We start from the raw sequence: 17,899 nt of genomic DNA on the forward strand, positions 1-17,899 counted from the left end.
CATTTCAAAGCCACTCTGGGAGATTATTTTCCACACTAACATTTCTCAAACTAGATTTACTGAAAAGTCTATTTGACAAGGACAAAAAGCTCAATATAACTTTCAGCAATTTATAAATATTACATCACTGAAATTCTGGCCAATATCATATTCTTAATTATCCTACAGTAGTATAATTTGCATAATACCTCTTTGAATATTAAAGACTCAGAGAATCACTGCAGTTAAAGAGAGACCTGTTTAACTTTCTCTAAATATGGCCAAATGGTATGGGTTTATGTGACGACATCTTTGGGACAAGATCTATACCATATGACCCTCTCTACCCCTATATTAGCTCAATATTTGGTTAAATTAACATTCTATAGAGAGGTTCAGGCTTAACAATGCCAAAATCTTCAATGAAAGCCTGTTTCAGTATCAAATCATAGCGAAACAAATTATTTCTTATAGTGGATTCCCTCACAACAAAAAAGCACTTTCTCCACCTTCTCCTGCTTTGTTTGTTTTGTTTTGTTTTGTTTTGTTTTGTTTGAAATGGAGTCTCGCTCTGTCGCCCAGGCTGGGGTGCAGTGGCGTGATCTCGGCTCACTGCAAGCTCCGCCTCCTGGGTTCACCCCGTTCTCCTGCCTCACCCTCCCAAGTAGCTGGGACTACAGGCGCCTGCCACCACGCCCAGCTAATTTTTTGTATTTTTTAGTAGAGACGGGGTTTCACTGTGTTAGCCAGGATGGTCTCGATCTCCTGACCTCATGATCCACCTGCCTCTGTCTCCCAAAGTGCTGGTATTACAGGTGTGAGCCACCGTGCCGTAAATTTCCTAAGTGTGAACACTGGAGTAGGGCCTCATCTTATAAATATCTTACATTTTCCTTTGTCAGTTGGAGTAGACATGAGAATGTAAGTCACAGACCTCCAACAACAGGAATCAAGATTGACCAAGAGGGAGCTCCAACTGCTATTTTTGGAAATCCACCACCACATTTGGGCTTAGGACATGCTGTGTCCAGGAGCTTCTCCCAGCCAATCAATGACTGATTGCTGCAGAGATTCTAAGGCAGGTCAGATGCTAGGAGACATAGGTTTTTGCCTGAGGACTCTCTGATGGCCTTGAAGAACCTCAGTAGATAACACAGCTGACCAGGACACTTCTGCCTACCCTTCTCACCTACACTTGGTCAGATTTTTCATTGAAGTCTCAAGGTTCTCCCAGCCTTTCCTGGCTTTCTCCATATTTTCACACACAGGTTTTCTCCCTAACAAAATTCTTTCACATTTCATCACAATGTGGCATCTACTTCTCAGAGGACCTAGACTAACAAATGATACCAGGAGTGGCCAAAGAAGACCAGCAGTGACATGAAGATTTAGGACTGTTTCATCCCCCACCTGGCAGATGAAGAAGACCCTATCCTGGTTGGCAAGTGGGGTGCAGGTAGCCACTGACACACCATGGCAGAATATTTGCTAAAGATGTCACTACTGGTGTTCTAAGCAAAAGTACCTGTGGAGGAGATTTCTGTGCCAGATGCAAAAATGCAGACATTTGAAAGTTATAGAAACAATATCTACGAAGACAGCCAAGTTGGATGATTACTGTAAAGTTGAATTGATGCCATGCAGAAAGATAATGAGAGGTAGAGGGCTAATAACAAACACATAATGTCTAAGTGTGGGAGCCCAAGAGATGTCATGGTAGCTTACAAAGATGCTTCTCTCTCCTGCAGTGAAAGGGCAGACACAGTTGAGTGGCAAACTGAAAACCTAATTGTTAGTACTGCAGAGCTCCAGAGACATTTGAATGCTCAGTTGAGACACGTTTGTTATGTAAAGAGAAAAGACCCAGTGGGAGAAATCTGGGTTCCCAAAACATGGGACAAGGACATCTAGATGGAAGGCCTTTGTAAATGTTTATTCAGCAATCAAAGTTGAACTGTATAGGATTGCAGAGATGGCCCACACATTCTCAGACAAAGCTAGCATTTCCACTGTGCTAGCAAATGCTGAAGAAATTGCTCCTCAACAAGGCAACAGGTGGCTCAAGAGCTGCCTCCCACCTCCAACCTCCATTCCAGCTTGCCAGGCAAACAATTAGGATTAAATTCCATGAAAAGTCCTGCTAGGGACTTCCTGGGTCTGATTGGGATGAGGGGGAATATAAAGGAGAAATATACACTTCAAAAGTTGCAAAAAAAAATTATTTATATAGCCACATGCACTGGTAGGCACCAGAAGAGTACTCCTGGGATTGGATTGTAGATGTACTTGATTAAGAGGCCAGAATATAAAACTGGATAAACAGGAATACACTGACTTGAGGACATTTTCTTAAGACATATGACCCAAAAGGACACGAAGATCTTGATCCTGGAATGGCTTTTAGAAGCTTGGGGAAAAAATGATGGCTAACTCACAGTGTAGCAAAAATGCCTTTCTTGCCTTGGCAGAAGGTAGAGGAAGGAATAAAAAGGCATAGGGAAGTGGACATGCTGGAATGGAAGTACTAAATAAGGCAAGATTCGCCAAAGGATGATGTTCCATAGGAGGACCCAAAGGACAATGCATTCACCAAAACCATCAAAATACACAGGCGAGATGGCACCAGCAACACTAAGAAGTTTTGCGGTAGTTATCCTCTGCAGGATACAGCAGGTTTCAAGATCTACAATGTTAGGTCACAAAGCTGGGTTCATTTGTATGTACAATGGGCCCTCTGATATAATCAAGGCCAGATGATAGGGCTTGACTTCTGTGATGGCTAATACTAAGTGTCAACTTGATTGAATTGAAGGAGGCAAAGTATTGATCCAGGGTGTGTCTGTGAGGGTGTTGCCAAAGGAGATTAACACTTGAGTCAGTGGGCTGGGAAAGGCAGACTCACCCCTAATCTGTGTGGGCACCATCGAATCAGCTGCCAGAATGGCCAGGATATAAAGCAGGCAGAAAAATGTGAAAAGGCTAGACTGGCTTAGCCTCCCAGCCTACATTTTTCTACCATGCTGGATACTTCCTGCCCCTGAACATTGGACTCCAAGTTCTTCAGTTTTGGGACTTGAACTGGCTCTCCTTGCTCCTCAGCTTGCAGACGGCCTATTGTGGGACCTTGTGATCATGTGAGTTAATACTTAGTAAACTCCCCTTTGTGTGTGTGTGTGTGTGTGTGTGTGTGTGTGTGTGTGTGTGTGTGTATCTCCTATTAGTTCTGTCCTTCTACAGAACCTTAAGTAATACAACTTCCAAAAGCCAGGAGGTCATAATTACCAGGAAGATGTGCAAGGTCAGAGGTATAGTCAAAAAAGTTAACCTGCAAGATATTGTGGCAGTAAGAGCAAAATAGGCAGGCACTAATAAGACAGTTAACACATATAACAAAAAGGAAGAAGAAGGAACAGAAGGAGGAGGAGGAAGAGAGGAGGAGGACGAGAAGGAGGAATGGAGAGCCAAAGGGAGTGAAGGTGATCATGCAAATACAAAATTATAATCCTTCACTTAGTTTCCAGATATGAACCAAGACTAAAGAGGTACCTGGATCCCTAGGAGAAAGGACCCTGTAAGACCACAACAAGCTTACACCATGACAATTCCTCAACCTTTCCACAAAGGAACCTCCTTATTGAATGAATGTCCACTGGGGAAAAAGAGAAATAACAAAAAATTTTCAGGATTATTGGACACAGTGTCTGAGTTTACTTTGACCTGGGGGATCCAAAGCACCACTGTGGCTCACAATTAGAATGGGGACTGCTAGGGGACAAGTAGGGTGATGGCTAAAGTCCAGTCCTATTCTATTTATGTGTTTGGGAACTGGAGGAATGACTAATGAGTGGGTCTGTAGAAGGGAAAGTGACCCCAAGTGGGAATATAGATAGAGATTCCTAGGCAGTGGTCAATGGCCTGGCTATCTACTCCGGTAAGGATCATAAAAGGAAAAGGACCAAAAGATCAAAGACAAAAAATTCTGGGCTAGAGACATGTGAATTGACAAATGTGAGTGGGCACCAAGAGGATGACTTTTATATCACACATGAATGTCCATCAAAAAGCACCTACTCTGTGGCTAATGTGGTGGCTCACGCCTGTAATCCCAGCAGTTTGGGAGACTGAGGTGGATGGATCACTTGAGGCCAAGAGTTCAAGACCAGCCTGGCCAACATGGTGAAACCCCATCTCTACTAAAAATACAAAAATTAGTCACATGTGATGGTATGTCCGGAATTGGTTCCTTCCAGTGGATTCTTGGTCTCGCTGACTTCAAGAATGAAGCTGCAGAGTCTTGCAGTCAGTGTTACAGTTCTTAAAGATGGTGTGTCTGGAGTTTGTTCCTTAGATGTTCAGATGTGTCCAAAGTTTCTTCCTTCCGGTGGGTTTGTGGTCTCGCCTGACTTCAGGAGTGAAGCCGCAGACCTTCGCAGTGAGTGTTACAGCTCTTAAAGGCGGCACGTTCGGAGTTGTTCCTCCCAGTGGGTGCGTGGTCTTGCTGACTTCAGGAGTGAAGCCACAGACCGTCCCAGTGAGTGTTACAGCTCATAAAAGTAGTGCGGACCCAAACAGTGAGCAGCAGTAAGATTTATTGTGAAGAGCGAAAGAACAAAGCTTCCACAGCATGGAAGGGGACCAGAGTGGGTTGCCGCTGCTGGCTCAGGTGGCCAGCTTTTATTCCCCTATTTGGCCCCACTCATGTCCTGCTGATCGGTCCATTTTACAGAGCGCTGATTGGTGTGTTTACAATCCCTTTAGCTACGTAGAAAAGTTCTCCAAGTCCCCACCTGACCCAGAAGCCCAGATGGCTTCACCTCTCAGTGGTAGGTGCCTATAAACCCAGCTACTCTGGAGCCTGAGGCAGGAGAATTGCTTGAACCCAGGAGACAGAGGTAGCAGTGAGCCTAGATCATGCTACTGCACTTTAAAAAACAAAAAACAAATGAAAACAAAGCAAAACAGAAAGCATCCACTGTCCACTCTGGAAGAGGCACCGAATAACTGGCTAACAGCAGTAGGACTCCTCTGACATTTAACTGACTTGAGGACAACTCGACTACCTTGCCAAACATTCCTAAACTGCAGTCAAAGATGTTTCCACCCAACCTTCCTTCTGTCTTCTCCACACAGATTTGCATTGTGGTCTAAAAACTCATCCAGCCTTCTCAGGCTTCCTTCATGTTAGCATAACCACCTAGCAGTTGTTTCCTCTAATAAAACGTTGGCATGGTTAATCCTACCTTGGTGTCCGCTCTTAGAAGATCCAGTCTAACACAATTACATTTTTCTTTTGTGATTCTAGCCTCGATAATTAAATCTCTTTTACTTCTCCTCCTACCAAACTCCTTTCTTTTACTAGGCATCTTGCTTTTCTTTGGTCTTCTACAATTCTAACTAACTCAGTTTTACCAGGTTTGGTTAATCTTGCCCCCAGCTTCTTTGGGGGGAAAAAAAGACTTTCTGTAAGATGCCCACACCACAGCTGAATATTATTGTTTAAATAAAATCTCCTACAAAGAAATGCTATGAAATTTTAACAAGTTTTATGCTAATTTGCAAAAGCTTCAAGTATTATTGTGTTATTCTTTTTCTTCTTTTTTTCACTTTTTTTAACTTGGGAGTTCCTGCCGGCATCTTTGAGCTGTGTCTTCCCAGTGAAAACAATTGTAAAATACACATTAAATCAGAATTTTTGAGCAGCACAACCAGTCTTGCTAACTAAAAGTAATTTGGCAAGACAGTCAAAAGCAAAATAGTAGGAAAAAAATTTCTTCACAGACCTCACTTCTCCCTACTTTTCCTTTTACTATCAATCCTTCTCATTTTTTAAAACAAAAACTATGTAATTTTTTTGATGTTAAAAATAAGGTACAGATCAAGGTAGGAGGAGAAAATACCATTTGACCCAGAATTCCATTAATAGTTCTATTATGTCTAAATTTTCAAGTGATCCGGAGTGAAAATGATAAACCATAAGTGAATGTACTTAGTGCAAAGGAAGAAAGTTCCATTGAAGCTACTGAAACCATATATAGTTCTCTTCAAAGTTAGCTACTATAAGAGAGTGAGAGATCTGTGATCATCAGGTAAAGCAGACACATTGCTGAGGAGGAACTCTTTCAACAGTCAGAGGACTCTTTGAATTATTTTATCCTGAGAAAGATAACAAAATGAAAAATCTTCTGTTCACCCACCTTCTCTGTAAAATGTACCAGACTGGCTCACTTTTTGCTGATAGTGTGCTTGTTTTATTCATGATGAAAATTAATTATGGGTAACAGATGTTAACTATGAATCAGAAAGGGCATTCACCATTTAATTTATTAAGAGGAAGCTGTTTTCCTAGAAGCTAAATTCTCTACAGTATTCTCACTATCAAAGAAAAAAGTTCAGGGTAACAGAAATGTATTATGACACCAATAGAGAGGGTCGAGCCTAACATCTTGGAGGTTTAATTCTTTTCTAATGTTCTTATATTATTTTGAAATCACATTTTAGAGGCACATTTCATCTATGAGCCTGCCAACTTTACCTATAATAACTTTTATAGTAGACTCTTACCATATTTTTAAAGAAGCAAATGATTTGGTGTTTGCTATTTTCTTAGGATGCTAAAATAATGTATCTTTGATATTTGGTAGAATTCTTTCTTTTTCTAAACCCATTTACATGGGATCAAGGTGGTTTTGATAGAGAAGATAGATATGAAGATCCCCACTTCTCAAGATTATATGAGGTATGTGTGTTCAACTAATTTAAATAAGGGATTTAACAGCTCTGTCTCATCATGCAAGACCCACACAGATTATACCTGTTCCAGGAAGCCTCGTCTAACTCAAAAAACCCATTAGCCAGTTTCTTTTCTTTGCTTGCTCGATGCCTTTTTCTACAATCAGCCAGAATAGTGATTATTTATATCATTCTTCTCCACGGAAAGACAAAGCTCAGGGCACATCTTTAAATTTCTAGCACTTAATCAAAAGTCTGCTCACAGTAGATAAATTTAAAAAAATTAGTAAGTAAAGAAACCTTTTTGTGCTAATTCTAAGCCCTTTTAGAAAACTAACTGGCTTATGTGTATTTTGTATTTGTTTACAAAACTCAAAGTAAGAAAACAACCTATACCATTCACCTTCTTAGGAAGTTTTACATTGGGTTGGAAGAGAAAACAAAAATGAGAAAGGCTTTTGTATTTATTTAAATGTTAAACATATACGTAATGAGCACTTACTAAAACTCAGGCACTATTCTAGGGACTGGAAATGCAGGAATTATTATACAAGCAGACAAAGTCTCTGACCTCGGGAAACGTTCAGTTGAATGGCAACTGGATTGTTATCTCAGGTCATAATAGGCCAGTACAGTGGGTCAACTACTACTTCAGCTAGGAGAGGAAGAGAAATCAACCTGTTTTGCCTAATCACAGCTAACTTTTACTACATGGGTTTACTGAATTTCAGAATTAGCTGCCATTTTGCTGATGCCAAGAGCAAATGAATTTCATATTTATGTGTATTTAACATGAAACGATTATTACCTACTATATCTAGAAAGATTTTAGATATCCCTTGATGAATTACTACTATAGCACTTTCCTTTTTATGTCAGACACTTTGGACTTCTCTAAAAACCTTGCTAATTAAAACTAAATCCAAAAGGATTTTAAAAAAGAGAAAATTTTCTTGTTTTATTTTGTAGATACAGGGTCTTGCTATGTTGCCCAGGCTGGCCTCGACCTCCTAAGCTCAAACATTCCTTCCATCCCAGCCTCCAAGAGTACTGGGATCACAGGCATGAGCCACTGCACCTGGCCAAAAATGAAAATTTAATCAAAGTCTAGAAGGGAGCATCCCAAGTATACTGCTAGAATTGCTGCCTTTAATAAGTAATCAGTAACATAAACAAATCTATAAAGAAGGTTCAAATGTAAGCCAAAGAAGGCATAAATATTTCAATTTATTTGACTATCATCCAAAATTATTTGTAGGAACTTTATAAATATTTTAAATAACCATCATGTAAATGTAATTAAAGAATTTGAGATGGGAAATATGAAAATTCCCTCCTTTAATTTGTAAGGTGGTTTCTATTTCTCTTGTACTCTCTGATGTAGTTACAGAAGTGATCTCAGAAACGAGAATTGGTATTTGTTTATTCTGGGATTGTCAGTGGATGACAAGAAGTTAGTTAGCTTCTTTACAATTTCATTTTATGTTATTATTTGTTAGTGCAAGGTAAAGTTATTTGATGTTTAGTTTCAGGTACATTATTAGAAATCCTGCCACAGAACTACCTTGGTCTGCAGTCCTTTCCCCATATGTACCTTTTGAATTCTTAACATGGGCCCCATCACACCCCAAATCTGTTCCACGATTTTTTTTTCCTAGGATCAACCTTCCTGTTATCTGGGAGGCCATCTCTGTCGGTATCCTGGCCCTAGCAACCCCTTACTCCAACCTACCCCAGATGATTATTATTAATCTTTATTAATCAAAACAGATAGGGTGACCTTCATTTACCTTTCCCAAGTCTGGAGCAATGTGAGTCAAACTTGCCAGAGGTAAACTTGATGTCTTAGGGAAAAAGTTGCCTTAACTAGGCATGGGGGCTCACGCCTATAATCCCAGCACTATGGGAGGCTGAGGCCGGTGGACTACTTGAGGCCAAGAGTTCAAGACCAGCCTGGCCAACATAGTGAAACCCAGTCTCTACTAAAAATATAAAAATCAGCTGGGTGTGGTGGTACATGCCTGTACTCCCAGCTAGAGGGGAGGTTGAGGCATGAGAATTGCTTGAACCCAGGAGGCAGAGGTTGCAGTGAGATGAGTTTGAGCCAAAGCACTCCAGTCTGGGCGACAGAGTGAGACTTTGTCTCAACAACAACAACGGGGAGAAAAAAAAAAAAAAAAAAAAAAAACTTGCCTTAACACAAGTTGAGAAAATTATATATTTTGGCAACCAACATCCTTTTTGATGATTTCATGACTATAGTTAATAAGTCTGAAATTTGCTACTTTCTGTTTTTCTATCTAGAATTGTTATTTGTAATTCCACTAGTTGACTTTCACAGGACCAGTAAAATTTGCATTCTTGGGGAGAGAAAATGAGAAAACTGGTACACAGAGTGTCTGTGAAAGTTAGTGCCATATGATTTTATAATTTTTAATAACAAAATAAATTACTGAAAGGGAAAAGATTTATTCCTGCCCTTTTTAATGAGGAAAAAAAGGCTGAAAGGCCCAAATGCATGCACCACTTAAAAAAATTGATCTCTATGTGGCCCTATGGTATTTTTTTTACTGTAGTACATAACTGGTATGAAATTTATTTAAAAAGCTCTGTTTATTACTAAGTAATTTATGTCACAGTGATGTACTTCCTTCAGATGGCTGGGAAGTGTGCTCCATCAGCATGCTAGTCTAACCTATATGCCTGAGAGCCTCATCCTCTGCCCAAACCCGTTCCCATTCCACCTACCTAACTCTTCCTTACCTCACTCTATTGACCCCTGATACGTGTCTTCCCAGTATGTGCCCTCATACATTTGCCCAACAGGTATCGTTTTTTCTTTCTTTGTTTTGTTGGACTTAATTATAGTCCAACCACTACATTGACCTGGTTAAATCTTTTTCTCCCAAGTTAGGCTCAAATTTCCCACCTGAAGTATTTTCCTAGCATACCAGCTAAAATTTATTTCTTTCCTCTAGTTTTCTGGTTCTCTATTTTAACTTGTGTAACATGCTTCAGCTGGGTAAACTAATGATATATATTTTCACTAAACAAGCTTCTTGAGGCAAAAACTATAGCTCACTCCTTTTGCAAATGTTCTACAACTATTCGTTACATTTACCTAAAATAATAATATTTTACTCTTTGGAAGAATTTAAAGCCTATCAACAATCTAGTTAGAGTGCCAGAATCACTCTAATTTTTTTTGATTTATTTATATATATATATATATATATATCAGAAATTATATGTATATCATAATTATATGTATATATAATACATATATATGTATATATAATATATAATATAATTATATATATATTCCACCATTCAAAATCATTTAACTCATTGGAGTGTCCACTCAGATACCTGAATATATAACAGAATGTCAAATGACACTTCCTGGGAATTGGCTGGTAAGACCCAAAGGCAAGGCCAAAGAAAATTTAAGCACCTTATATTCTAAAGGGAGAGCAAACAACTGCAGTCATGCACCTCCCCTTGGATTTCCTAGAAGTTAGCAGAATCCACTCTGCTAGACTCAACCACCTCCAATGCACCTTCCTACGTAGGCAGATCAGCAGGACTTGTTCCCCAAGCACCAGTCACAAGACCCCACTGAACAAAACAGGATCTGATCAAAGCAAGATGCAAAAAAACAAGTGGTCAATTCCAGTTGAAGCCAAGATGACAAGAAAAGCAACCTCTAGTTGGCCTCACTGCTCATTATATGCTAACTGTGATGAATTGACATGTTAAAAGAAACTGCCATCAGTACCATGACAGTTTACAAATGTCATGGCAATATCCAGAAGTTACCTTGTATGGTTAAAAAGGCAAGAAATTTTTGGTTCCAGGAAATCTCCACCCCTTTTTCCAAAAACTCTTGAATAATCTGCCCATTATTTATCACATAATTAAGGAATAGCCATAAATATAGCCGGCCATCCATGAGGACTGCTGCTATTATTATTTTTTTCTATGGAAAGAGCAGCCATTTCCCTGTACTCTGTGGCTCTAATAATTTTCTTTCACTGCTCTGTCAGCTCACTCTTTAATACTTCGCTGGGCAAAGCCAATTACCCTCCTAAGCAGAGCCCCAATTCTAGGGTTTGGGATAACTTCATGATGACCATGAAAGGGCTAACAAGCCACAGGGACCTGAGTGACACCCTCACCCAGACTCCAAATTAAAATCAATCAGAACCATTTGGCCTCCACAGACAGGTGAGTGTCCCCTTTGTTCCCCATTGCTATCACTCTCTTCCTTTAACTGATTTCTCTTTTACTCTCTTTTCTTCCCCTTTACCTTTTCAGGTGAACCAGGAAATAGGAATGATCCTCTGGCCTGGTAATCAATTCATTGTTTCCCATTATCTGGGTTCCTGGGATGGGAGAACACCTGACTGGCCATATCCTTTGTAATCTGCCTTGTTGCCCTTTCTCTCAGATGTTTTCTCTTTAGTTTCCAGTGATCGGACATTTTGTTCCACTCTTAGTGCATAAATGCATGCTTATGATTATTTTGTTATTGCATTTGCAGTCTTTGCTTTAGATATTGGGCTTTTCTTTTTATATTCTGTGTAAGGCTGGACACTTCTCTTGTTTGTTTTGAATTATTTGTTATTTTGAAATGTCCCCCATTGTTCTGACTCTGAGATGCCAGAGTCACACTGTTCTATACTCCCAGTTGTGTGCCTTTAGGGTTCACAGATGGCCACCCCCAGGTGCTCCAGCATTTTTGATAGTTGTTGTGGGGACCCTCATTGGATGACTCCTGGATGCTCTGTATCTTGTGGCATTTGGCATAAATAGATTTGTGGGGGATCCTGGATTTGTGTAGGGTGATTGCATCAGCAGCCAGTCTCAAATTTGTTATGTTCTTATTAGAGGCTGAACCACCTTTTGTTCTTTGTCATTTTTCTTATTCCACCCTCCTCATCAACCTCTTCTAGTCTTTCCTAAAGTCAGAACTTCCCTTTTTCTGCAATGGCTAGCTACAGGTCTCTTCTTGTCTCTGTTTCTCCCTCTGCTCAAACTGAAAGTGCCAAAGGAGCTTCCTTGCTTGAGCCCATTTTTCTGGAGTCCTGGAGCCCTGACTTGACAGATGACTTCCTGCAGCAGCAGACAAGTGGTGACATGAACACTTTCTTTGGTGTCTCCACTGCTGGGTGAGTTCTTTGGCAACTTGGGGCCATCAAAGGTACCCCTTGAGCAATGCTCTTTACCTCTTCCCTCTCTTTCCTCATTCACATTTGCTGCTATGGGATCACCTTTTCCCTTCCTTTCCCTTTCCTTTTCTTCTGTCCTCTATTATTCTACTCCAATTGGTCTTGTTTGTGCAGAACTGTGAGTTAAAGTTCCACCCGGGGGCACCTTAGTCAGGTTAGAGTGGCTCTATTTCTCCTTCTTAAAGAAACAAATGGAAAGTTACCCTTTATCCCCCTAATCCCCCTCCTTTCTCTCCTTCTCTTTTCTTCCTTCCATTTATAATAATTTCCTCCTCTTCTGAAACTGAAGAGTAAAAGAGAAACAAAAAGTGTTTTTTAAATCAAAACTGTCATAAAGACTACTTTAACCAAATTATCATCTACATCTTTCCTTGGATTACCTATCAGAGCAAACAAATTTTAACCATGTAGACAGCTGTCAATCTTGTCAGAAATAATTTAAATCCAGCTAACTTCTATAAAGTGGTGAATTTATATTGCTATCTTATGACTAGAATTTTGAGGTAAAAGTTATTGGCTCTTTTTGTGCATGTGTATATGTGTTTAGATATGTTTATGTGTATTTACATGTATTGTGCTATGTGTTGTGTCTAGCATGCTATCAAGTTGGATTATAAGTAAATGAGTACTCATAAATTAAGCAAGTCCAAATGCTTTTCAATTTCACATAAATCTGTGGTAGATAAAGTTGGTTTTAAAATTATTGATAAGAGTAGAAATGTCTCCAGAATTGTATAAAGACCAATATAAGATTGTTGGTGCAATGAAAATATCAGATTATCTGAGTTATCAGCAAAATGCCTGTGTGTTCATTTTGATTCTTATTTATGTGTTTACCTAATGTTCAGACCTTAAAAATGATTAGCCAGGAAATAACTTTAAATGATATCAAGCTTTGTCTAATATCACAGTTTTCATATGAAATTTCAATAAATGATCAGAAAATAATAATGATTATTAGGTAAATATAATGAGATTAAAGCTCATAAGTGAATTCCTGATTTAAAAACCTTAAAATCACTTTGGATGCTTATTGAATGTCTGTGTCTTTTACCATAAGAAAGGGTTATTATGTGGGGATACATGTTTTTAGGAATTATGGAATGAATCTCATCTATAAAATGCTAGTATCTGTGGGAAATTCAGGAATTCTTCCTTCCTAGGTTTATATAAAATGTACCAAAAAATATGTGTTCTTATTGAGAAAAAGAATAATTTTGCCTAATTCAAAAGATATCAAAAGGTTTATTCAAATTATGGACTTCAAAAGATCATTTATGAAACTGGGTAAAAAGGAGACAGTAAGCAAGAGAGGGGTATGTAAAGAAAGTTATGGATGTGAAGATGTATTTTTGATAAGGAAGATTATAAAAAAAGAGTAATTTTATATGAGAAAAGTCCTTAGATGGTAAATTCTGGTCATAGATTAGAATGACTGGTTATTTAAGAGTATAGGACAAGTCAGAAAGTCAAAGCATGTCATAGATGGTCTATATAAGTCATGGTATTATTCACACAGGGGAATATATGAAAGGAATTTTGTGTGTGATTAAGTTAGCTGTAATTAAAAGGGGATGATTTATACTAGTCTTTCTAAATAATGTTTCCCTATGTTAAAACAATATTTTCTTGAGGTATTGATTTGCTCTTAATGAAATTATAGTGAAATTTTAGTTTTCAATTCTACAACCTGTTTCTTTTGAAAACTCAGATTCCTATCTCAGAAATTCAACTGTTATGTTTTGCTGCTTTCAGCTCTTTCTGCACTTGAGAAGATCTGAGATGACATCTCTCTCTTTCAGCTTTTTTGTCAGCTCCTGTAACTTTTCTTCCTCTAGTTTTAACTACTGCTAGGGCCTAATGCTGTAATATTTTATCTTTGAGATCTACAAAAGCAATGTGTACCTCCACTGTAATAATTCTGTACTCTTAGTTTTCTTGATGTGTCAAAATTTCAGAGTAACCAGAAAACTTTTATGTTCCCCTGCTATACTCATAAACTTGAATACACATTTCTCATGTCTGATTAAATTTGAGTACTGTTAAGTATTATTTTTCTCTTCATAATTTTACCTTCCAGGTTATTTAAGTGTGCTTCCCAAGAAGAGAGGTAATCACACCGTATAGGGCATTATCACTTCAGATAAATGAGTAACTATTGTTTACAATAACCTGTGGTTCCATATCAATCAAATATTTTGGGTCTTTTAACGTGTTAAAGTACCCTCAGAATCAAATTCTAGTTTAAGTCTCTGGATTGTTGCTGGGGTTTATCAAAGCTATAAAAATTAGTCACCAAGCCAGGTGCGGTGGCTCAAGCCTGTAATCCCAGCACTTTGGGAGGCCGAGACGGGCGGATCACAAAGTCAGGAGATCGAGACCATCCTGGCTAATACGGTGAAACCCTGTCTCTACTAAAAATACAAAAAACTAGCCGGGCGATGAGGCGGGCGCCTGTAGTCCCAGCTACTTGGGAGGCTGAGGCAGGAGAATGGCGTAAACCCGGGAGGCGGAGCTTGCAGTGAGCTGAGATCCGGCCACTGCACTCCAGCCTGGGCAGCAGAGCAAGACTCCGTCTCAAAAAAAAAAAAAAAAAAAAAAAAAAAAATTAGTCACCAAAACTGTAAAATATTTTACAGCTTCCAGTCAGATCATGGACTCAAGTATTACCACCTCTAGCCTCCAGCCCTTTGAATAATAAGCCTTTATCAGGTGCTATTACTAATCCTTGTGCTGTTAAATTACAGGGCTTTGATTCCTGGGTACACATATCTTATCTAGAGGAGACACCAACTCCTGCCAGTATCTGACAACAAACTCAAGTTAACCAAAGCCTCATCTCTAGACATAGGCAAAGGGAACAATCAAAGTAAACTGCTTTCATGAAACACAAAAAGCTTGTATTCACTTAATAGTTTTGCTTCTATCTGAATTAATATAATGTATTCTGTGCTTGATAGTAAATAATTTAAATGTTTAGCTACCTGTGAGCATCCTTTCATGTCATTCTCAAAACTAGGCAAGGCATATGACATCTTTGTTTGAAATGTTGTTAATTCTTTGTTTTATTTTACCTCCAGAATTTAAAACTATTCAATTTCTCCAGGCCCAGGGTTTATCACATAAGATTATAAGGGACAATTTGGGTTATTAAGTGTCTGCCCACCTCCATTCCTGTCTGGCCTAAAACATTTAATTGGCTGTAAGTCTTTTAACTCCAATTTCCTTGGCCATAGGGGTCTCACTGAGGAATATGATGAAACTAGAGCAGGCAGCATACCACCCCAGTATCGATATGGGACAAAATAAAAGCTTAGCTAGAAGCAGTATCAATGGGGAGTTGGAATAAAAATGAAAAATAAAATCTTACACCCCTCAACAGATTGAGTAGACCCCCTTTTAGTCAAGAGGAATCCCTCCTGCAAAAAAATAAAAATCCGAAAAAGTTCAAGCCATGATGGGAAGCAGAGGGTCAGACACATCTCACTGTATGTCCTCCACTTGAAATTCTACATGTATTTATGCTGATGATACCACCAATTAAAATACTTCATCTCCTGTGGAGAGTCTTAGTCCCTTTTTTTTTTTTTTTTTTTTTTTTTTTGAGACGGAGTCTCGCTCTGTCGCCCAGGCTGGAGTGCAGTGGCCGGATCTCAGCTCACTGCAAGCTCCGCCTCCCAGGTTTATGCCATTCTCCTGCCTTAGCCTCCCGAGTAGCTGGGACTACAGGCGCCTGCCACATCGCCCGGCTAGTTTTTTTTGTATTGTTTTTTAGTAGAGACGGGTTTCACAGTGTTAGCCAGGATGGTCTCGATCTCCTGACTTTGTGATCCGCCCGTCTCGGCCTCCCAAAGTGCTGGGATTACAGGCTTGAGCCACCGCGCCCGGCCGTCTTAGTCCCTTTACAAACAACCATGTTCTTCTCAACTCCCACAGCTCCTTCCCATAATAATGGCATTGCTTTAAATTATTACATTCCCCCCAAATTCTTATCCCATTCATGCTTAAACCAAAGTGCCCCTTGAATAACAAAGGTAAGGATGACTATCCTTCTTAACAACTCCTGTTCCATATAGGTTTATGTCCCCCAGTATGGGGTGGTGTGGGGTGGTGGAGGATGGGGGGTTCTTGAAGAATCACCTAAGAGATTGAGAACAGCTTCAGGGGGAAAAGTAAAGAAAAAAAAAAGAACTTTGGTTATTCCTGGTTTTGGGAAGCAGTGGAGCTGTTGGCATATACATCAACTTCCCTGCAAGGGAACATGTGTGTACCCAGAGTCAAGTGGACCTGAGCATTTAGTTAGGCTTCAGTCAGCTAGCTATTAACTCTTCCAAGAGGCTTTTCTTCTGGGCAAGGAGACCTCAGAAGAAACAGTATATAGGATATAGTCCAGGGTGGGAGTTAAAGTTGGAAATTATGGTTTAAAGAGACTACGTTTATAAAGATAAAGAGGGGTAGCCAAGTTTGGGCCAAAAGTAGATAAAACAGAAGAAGGAAGAGACAGGCAGGACAGACATATGGACAAGCACAAATAAACAGATCAGAAAGGCCATGTGTCCCCAAATAAAGAGACATGGAAAGAGTATTTTCCTTGGTTCTTAACATTGTATATCCTGCATTCTTCAAAGTAAAATCAACAAGGCACTCCAAGAGAGAATGAGCATTCAGATACGTGCTATACAGAAACTGTTAAAGAATGATCAGTGTTAGTTAGAGAAAGAGGGAGAAACAATAAATGACTGCACCAGAGCAAGTTAAATAAGGAATAAATCCTTTTCCTTATTCAGGCCCCGCTAAACAGGAAAGTGCTAGAAACCTAGGAGAAGCAGGAGAAAATATACCTGACCACAATGCCAGTGGTTCTCAAACGTTTTGTCATCAAGACTCCCATATACTTTAAAAAGTATTGAGGATGATAAGAACTTTTTCATGTGTTGCATCTATCACTAATTGCTGTATTTAGGTTTAAATTTGAGAAAATTTAAAATATTTATTAATTAATTTTAAAATAATAAAACTACACTCTGTTAACATAATATACTTTTATAAAATATATTTCTAGAAAAGGAAATAGTTTAATGGGAATAGTGAAATTGCTTTTATTTTGCAAATCTCATTAACCTGTAGCTTAATAGAAGATAGCTGGATTCTCATATTTGCTTCTGCATTCACTCTTTTGTAATATGTTGGCTCGGATGAAGAATATGATGAAGAATATGAAGTAAAGGTGACTTCACAAAGATACATAGTCAGAACAGGGAAGAGTAAGTTAATATCCTTTTTAGGTAATTGTGGATTATTTCTTTAACACCATGCTAAAACTCAACATATGGCAGTAGTTTCTTAGAGGTTAGTTGCAAAGTAGAATCTGAAACCATATTGATAAACTTTTAATACTGTGCTACATACAAATCTATGAGCTTATTTTGCATTTTGGATCTTTTATCCATGCATACCTTTGTAGCATCATTCATTAGTCATTTGGAAACTATTGGTTCACTGAGTCATGAAGTTCTTCTAAATGTTGGCACATTTCATTTTAGTTGTGTTGGCAGTCTCCAGGATCATCTTCCAGCTCAGTTCACTAGAAAGAGTCAAATAGGAGTGTACTTAATTCTATTAGCACAATGCATGACAATATGGGGAAAGTATTGCCTGCCAGGGACACTGACCTGAGTCATGTGTCTATGGTTTTTATTGGGAGTCAGACATAGAGATGTGCAGCACTCACATGACTGACTTTAGTGACTTAGTCTTTAGCTCCCCAGAAGTCAAACTGATATAGTATGGTCCAGGGCCTCAGGCATACAAAAACAGGTGTTCACCATATGTCACACTGTTAGTATAAACTACCTGGTCAACTGATACAGTATGGTCCAAGGCCTCAAACATACACAATACCCTCATTAGGCAGGATACTCCAAGTCTCAGATGTTATCTACTGGGAGCTGGTCAAGGGT

At 39.0% G+C, this 17,899-nt stretch overlaps 1 long non-coding RNA gene across 1 annotated transcript in view; it reads right to left on the reverse strand.

Annotated features, from left to right (window-relative positions):
* The window catches only part of LOC108532452 (uncharacterized), a 30,218-nt gene extending 12,701 nt beyond the window's left edge, over positions 1 to 17,517 (reverse strand). The window contains exon 1 of the long non-coding RNA XR_001886451.1: positions 17,396 to 17,517. This is a non-coding gene — a long non-coding RNA (uncharacterized LOC108532452). The remainder of the gene's footprint in view (positions 1 to 17,395) is intronic.
* Positions 17,518 to 17,899: the final 382 nt, after the last annotated feature.

This window comes from Rhinopithecus bieti, unplaced genomic scaffold (genome assembly GCF_001698545.2).
Source record: "Rhinopithecus bieti isolate Rb0 unplaced genomic scaffold, ASM169854v2 scaffold_8307, whole genome shotgun sequence".
In the NCBI taxonomy this organism is placed as follows: domain Eukaryota; kingdom Metazoa; phylum Chordata; class Mammalia; order Primates; family Cercopithecidae; genus Rhinopithecus; species Rhinopithecus bieti.